This window comes from Neopelma chrysocephalum, unplaced genomic scaffold (genome assembly GCF_003984885.1).
Source record: "Neopelma chrysocephalum unplaced genomic scaffold, ASM398488v2 Primary Assembly neopelma1_96688, whole genome shotgun sequence".
Taxonomy (NCBI): Eukaryota; Metazoa; Chordata; class Aves; order Passeriformes; family Pipridae; genus Neopelma; species Neopelma chrysocephalum.
In genome coordinates, this window is record NW_020925333.1 from 1,546,015 (window position 1) to 1,553,132 (window position 7,118).

Sequence of the window (7,118 nt, forward strand, 5' to 3'; positions counted from 1 at the left end):
CTAGGGAGCAGTGTGGGGACCTGAGTGTTGACTTGCAGGGTGCAGATGGGCAAGGGGAATGGAGTACAGAATTGGGAGCTGGGGGGTGGGACACAAATGCATGGCACAACATTATGGGCAGGGAGATAACAAGAAATGAGGCTGGAAAATACTTAGGTAGACAGATATGAAGAAGATTTAGGTTGCAGTTCCTTATGAGGGTGAGGAAATCAAGATGGAGATCATCTTTGCCACATTGCTTAATGCACACTCCTTTCCTGCTCCTCCCCCTTCCCCTTCCTACACTAGGTATGTTATCCTATTCCTTGCCTTGACACTGATAATTCTGTCCTTAGCTGCCTCAATGCATTGTATTTTGCAGAAACCTATCCAGCTTTTTCTACTCAGTTTGGCTTAAGCAACAAAGTTGCCATTCAAGGGGTCCAACAGGTGCCAATTCCAACATGAAGTAGATGGGAGGAGGATGTAGCCTATAGTACTGAAGGGAGAAGAATAAAGTTCAGTCATTGAGAAAGTCTCCCTTTTCAAGGCAGTTTGTTCAGTGTAATTTGTGGAACCGAGTTCCCAGAGGGAATTGATGGATGCCTAAAATGGCAGATAATGTTGGGGGCATGGGCTGCAGGTCCAGGGATAGAAATCTGAGAAGATTCAATATGGAAGCAACATGGGTTTGACTGGAACAAGATAAGTGATAAGGTCTGAAAATGGATTTGACCGATATATAGGAATGTTGCTGGTAATGGTTAGGTAAATGGTAAACCAAGAGGATGAATTTACTTCCTTTTAGTTTTTATCACTGTGTATTTACTGAGTATAAGTCAAAACATGGAAGCGAAAAAGGGAGAACAAGATATAACCCCACTCATTCTGTGGTAGACTGGTGATATGGTTTGAAGCTGGCTCCCTGCCAAGTCTCCAAACCTTACCACAAGAAGTTGTCCCCCCCAAACCAAGGGAGAAGAGGGGAAAAAAAAAACCCAAGGGAACCGAAATGAGAGAGAGACAGCTAAAGCAATATATAAAAATATATTTACACTTATATTACAGTTATATACAATTGAAATATATATACAATTTCACAAGGAAAAGGGAAAGGGAAGGGGGAAGGGAAAAAAGGAACAAAACCAAAATAAAATATATATATCCCGATCAATAGCCCAAGATCTAGCAACTAAAAGAATTAGCAAAGAATATCTTACTACTCTCCTTGGGACAATGGAGAGTCACACTGGAGCGACTGCCGGCAGCCTCTGCCTCCCAAGGTCGACAAGGCCTTACCAGGCCTCGCTCTCCAACCTGACAGACTCAGCACAGGGAGATCTGCACCTCCAAAGCTGCCAGAAGGAAAGAGGGCAAAGGCGTCTCCTCCTTTCTTTGTATATCCCGGTTTATGTAAAAATTGTAGGGAATACCAGCTTAATCTGGGCACTTTCTTGGTTACAAACTGGTCACCAAGGAAGGCCTAGACCAAACTACCACAACTGGGTAGGCAAAAGGAATGGAACTGAAATTAAGAAAACATAGATCTTTAGAACTGTAACCCCCCACAAAAGGTGGATGCAATGTAGATTAATTAACAGTGTTTAACAGTGTTTGGAGGATCTGTGAATGTCAATAGATAACACTTGTTTCACAGCATTCAGTTAGCACCCTTAAACATATGGTGAAAACAGGAGAAGATGTGAAAAAGTACATTAAAGAACATTCATGTTTCACTGCTCCTCTCTGAACTAGTGTCTAGGTGTTTGGCCAAGTGGTAATTCATCCTGCTACCTCTCAGGCCTTGCTAAGGACAGAAATTGCTAACTCCTTTAGTTGCTGTGCTGTAAGTCTAAAATTCTTTTTTTCTTGGTTTAAAAAACATAAAAGAACAAGTAAACTAACAACAACAACAAAAACAAACAAACAAAAACCAAAGATGGGATGGAGAGAAAAAAAGGGGGAACCCCATGACAAAACATGGAGGGCTTTTTTGTTATTTGGTTGTTTCTCATTTGCTTTCAGAGAAAGCCTAGGAAATAATGCACACTTCAGAGTAATTGCCTGGAATTAGTAAGCATGTACTTAACAACTGTTGTATCTGTAAGGTGCTATGTTGCCTCTTCATTTCACATGAGTGTTGTAAAAGTTAAATTAGAAGAATGAACAACTTAGATACTATATTAATAAATGTCAGAGAAAAACACACAAGGAAAGCAAAAATTTTTTTTGTTGGACAGGATTTTAATAGTATGTAGTGAATTTTTAGAGTTACTTCTAGGTAAGCAACTTTCCCCTTATCATTTGAAGGAGCATAATTTTTTTGTGATATGTAATGTATGTGAGAAATGTTTATTGCAAATAAAATTGTTACCATTAATATCATTAAGAGAAAGGAAAAAATTACCAAGTTTGTCATGTCAGTGATGGCATTAGGGACTTGTTGGCTTAACATTATTCCCTCCCACAAAGCACTGTTTTGCAGTTTAGGCAATAGCCTGAGATTCTGGTAATCTGGGATCACATCTTGGCTAAGTTGCAGACGTTGTATGAGACTACAGTTAGCTCACATAGACTTAGTGCCCTTAGTTTCATTTAATTTATTTTCTTTTTTATATGGTAATTTCAGACCATGAACTCAAGACAAGAACCTCTATAATGCCTGTATGCACTGCCATGAGGTTGGAAGGCACTGGTGTTAATTATGGTCATAGAGAAAGATTTGAGTGGTCTTGAGGCTGGAGTAATAGAAATGTGATAGCATGAAGCGTTAAGGCAATGTTTTTCTAGATAATTGAAAACATTCCTGGGGGCTTAACAGTTGGTAAAGATGTTTCCAAGAGATGAAAAAGGATTTAATGTACTACTCTGACAGACGCACTGAATCCAGAGTTACAGGCATGGTTGCAATAGAATTGTACAGAATGTAGGTAGGCCTTTTTTGCTTAACATGAGCTTACTTGGGTATATGCACTTCAAAATATATTGGGTTTTTAGCGATATTGCTTTGCACACTCACAGCTTATCCGTTGTGATACCAAAATATTGGCACTTTTATATGTGTTGCCACTGTTTCTCAGTCCTCTTTAAGTTTATCCTGCATTTGTGTGTATAGGACTATGTTTACATGTGTTTCTGTGTGTTTGTACAGAAGGTATGTAACAATGCTATGTGTATGAGATGCTGAATCACTTCCATAGTGCATTAGATTTTATTTCCCCCAAGTAGATCTTGTTTTGCTTGTTTCATGTTTATACTTCTGTTTTGTCAGTATTCCTGCCCTTTGTTTGTTTGCAATCTTTGATATTTGAATATCTTGCAAAATACAATATCCCAGTTCATTCTCTTCCTCTGTGGGTTAGTAAAGTTTGGTGAGGGGCACTTTGCTCCACTCTTTGCATGAGACTGGGTGGGGCATTTAAGCTTCAAAATATTAGTTTAATAGCACAGGGATTGCTTTATACTCTAGCTTTGGACACAAATAAGATTTGCCATTGTTCAATAAAAACACTAATAAGGATATGCTTTAGAAATTAATAGAATTATTATATTGTACAGGAAAATGCAGAAATGGGGTACTGATAAGTTATTGTCCCTTTTTAACAAATGTACATATTCAAGTATACATTTGTGCAATCAATGCCCAAATCAAATAGGCAGAAATTCTACTGTCTAGATAAAGGGGTCATTTTGGCTATACTAGTGCAGTTTCACGTTAACATTAAGCAGAAAGAAAGTATAGTCCACTGACATATCAGTTACCAAATTAGCCAAACCCACTCAGTAACTAACTTCAAACTCTGCTGTTTAGTCTTCATGTTTTATATCCCTGTTTTTCACTCCACACTGTTGTTAAAGACGAGTACTTTCACTACCATAGCAACCACAGAAATGTAGTACTGTACATATGACACATCTTTTAAAGAATACAGCACCATGGGAACCAAGCTCTGGACTCTCTGGGGGCAGCAAATGTTTGCAATAAAAGCAATTCAAATACATCATTCAAAGAAATGATAGAAGTCTCACACTAGAGATGCAGGACAAAGACTGAGGATCTGTGCTGCTGTAGGACCCTTCAGATATTTCCTTTTATTGCTTGTGGGCTGGAAATTTTAGGCATACTAGTCAGGAGATGGAAGACTATGATACTCTTGCACTCAAAAATAATTTTCTAAATCTGCCAGTAATCCAGGCTTTGTGACAATATTCCTTTTTCAATACTTGCCTTTCTAAAGCTTCCTGTAGTCTTCTGGTTCCAATGTTATGCTCTTTAATTTACTTTTATTAAACATCTCTGATTTGGACATTGTGTAGTATGTTAATGCAGATAACTTTGTATATCTCTCTGCAGATACGTCTCAAATTTATTCCAATGACTATGTAGATGAAGAGAGCAAATATTTCAGAAGCCTCTGCAGAAGAAGGTCAGTATGTAATCCATGTGTTTGGGAACTATTGAGATCTTTTTACTTAAGATTAATTTGTAATTCATCCTTCTTTAATTATAGCTATTTTTCTATCTTATGCTCAGTTTGTAGAAGCCTAGAATAAGGGAGCAAATGTGTATGTCTCAAACAAAGGTAGCCAGAGAGTTGTGGAGCCAGCCAAGGATTGTTGGTAATACCAGGCAAGGATTGTTGGTAAGAACACACTGTGAGAAAGAACAGGATTGGCTGGAGAAGGGGGCATACAAAGGTAGGGCAGCATTTTCTGGGATAAATGTACTTGTTCTGGCTCCTGGAGAGAGGTACAACACAGCACAGCACAAGTACACACAAGTACAGGAATGAGGTTGAGAAGTGGGCATGGACTGCAGGGGGGATCAAGAACATCCAAGACCCCCTAAGCCAGCCCCCCAGCCCAATTCCAGAAAGGCCTGAAAGAATGGACTGCTCATGAAAACTGATTTGCATGGAAAACAAGAAGTTTATCTCCAGGGCAGGTAAAACTTACCTGTGAAAAGGTACCCCCATGAATCCCAGGTACACATGGACACCAGGGCCCTGGACACCTCATAAGCTGGATCAGTGCTGGAGCCAGGACTAGTGATCTCTTTTTCTCTCTCTTCCTTCATCTCTCTCTCACTGTCTAATTAATCTCTCTCTTTTTCTCTTTCCTTTCACCCTACCCCTTTATCCAAAACTGACCTCTGTATAGGAGATCAGGGACTAACTTGTACCAATTTCTGTACCAAGCATGTAATTTACTAATAAAACTGTGTAATATTTTGCAGACTCTTGCACTTTTGTTGTTCCTTTTGACGACAAACATCTACGAATATTGGGTGCTCCCTTTCCTTGAAGGGTGGTATGCCACACAGCTGTGCAGCAAAAGTATGTTGCTAAAATGATACCACAGGTAAAATAACAGTCCTCTGTGCAGCGCAGACTTTTTAGCTTGTTACCATAGCAAGTTAGGTTTGAAAGATGAAAATACAGTAGAAGCAAACACTAGCTGGACATCTGTTTTTATCATAATGCCATGAATTGATTTAAGCCTCCCAGAGATGTATTCTGATATTTTTTACAGACTGGGATTTGAGACTGCTCAAAGTTAACACAGCTAAGGCAACATCAAATGTCTCAGAGTCCATCTGACAAACTGAACTTAGTCACATCAATCATTCCTTGTTCCTGAATGGGAGGAATCCCCACATCAGAATATGAGAATGGCCCTTCTGTGCCACGTGTCTGTCAAGCTCTTGTCTCTGGCAGTGGTTATAAAATAAATCCAGGAGAAGGGAAAGAGCAGGCAAATGTTACCTCTACCATCATTCAGCCCTTTTTATCTCTGAGACCGTTGCTCAGAGACTTGTTGTATCTGTTGGGGTGTTATGAGTGCAGTTGAATGGAAATATTTGTGTATAAGAGTTCTATCAATAAAATGAAGTGTTTCTTTTCCTCAAAAATGTGCTCAGTGGGTAAAGTAAGATCTGTGGACTAAAGAAATAGTGTGTATATTCATTCACCAAAACAGGGGGAAAATTCTAAATAGAATATGAACTCCAACTGTACTTATTCAATCAGTAAATGCACACTAGAGCTACCTTCACAAACAACTGAAGATACCTTACCAGAGTGAATAGCTGGTCTCACTGAATCAATCGACTTCACAGGAACTGTGATTTGACCTCAAAAAAGGTATTTCCTTCCTTTTTAGATGAATTGCTTAAACTGCCTGCTTTCATTGCCAGCCTTATCATCTGATGTTTTGTAAGGCCTTTTGAACCATAGAAATGTAACACTGCAGCATCCCAGTTACCTGTAAATAAATCTTACATCTATTATTTAATCCTTCTAGCCTCCTGAAGGTGGCTTAAGGGGTGTCCTTCCTCAGGGGACTGTCTGCATTGATGCTGAGACAGGGAACAGGAGCCTGCAGGGTCACTCTGAGGACAGAAACATGACCAGCTCACTGGAACTAGTGCTGCTACTGTGATCCTCCTGAATTAAACTTCGAATGAGCCCTGCTTTCTCTGCAATTACTGTTGACAAGAAATAGCTACTGCTTGTTCTTATGTCTGAAGGAAAACACGATCTTTTTATCAGGACCTGCTTCATAGCAGGTATGTGATTTTACCCTTTTCTTAGACAATCAATAAATATGTCCTTAAAAAAAGCAGTTGAGCATACAGTAACTGCCTTCACATTTAAACCAAATGCTAATTAGAGACCACCCAAATTAGAAACCACCAAAACAAGGGAGAAAGCATAAGCCTTCAGTTATTTGCAAGTTGTAGCATTGCTAGGGCACTTCCGAGTGACTCACCATGAAAGAGAGAGCAGTACTCTGAGAAAGGAAGCACTTTGAAATGAAGAAGAAAAGACAGTACAATCCCTCACCAAAAAAAAAAAAAAAGTGAACACTGTATTATGCAGATTGCAGCATGATAAAAGTCCCACTGGTCTAAATTGAACAACAACAACAACAAAAGATTATATCATATGCAGTAAGAATTTTAAGTGTCACCACAAAAATGAAGTTGTCTGGGTGAAACCTACATTACAAGTTTATGTTAGGGATGCTTCACAAATATTTTTACAATTGCAAATTATACCTTCGCATATTTTAATGGTATTGTAACTGCTAGAATGGCACAGTTTCTCTGCTATTTCTGCCAGTCTGGAGAAGTTGTA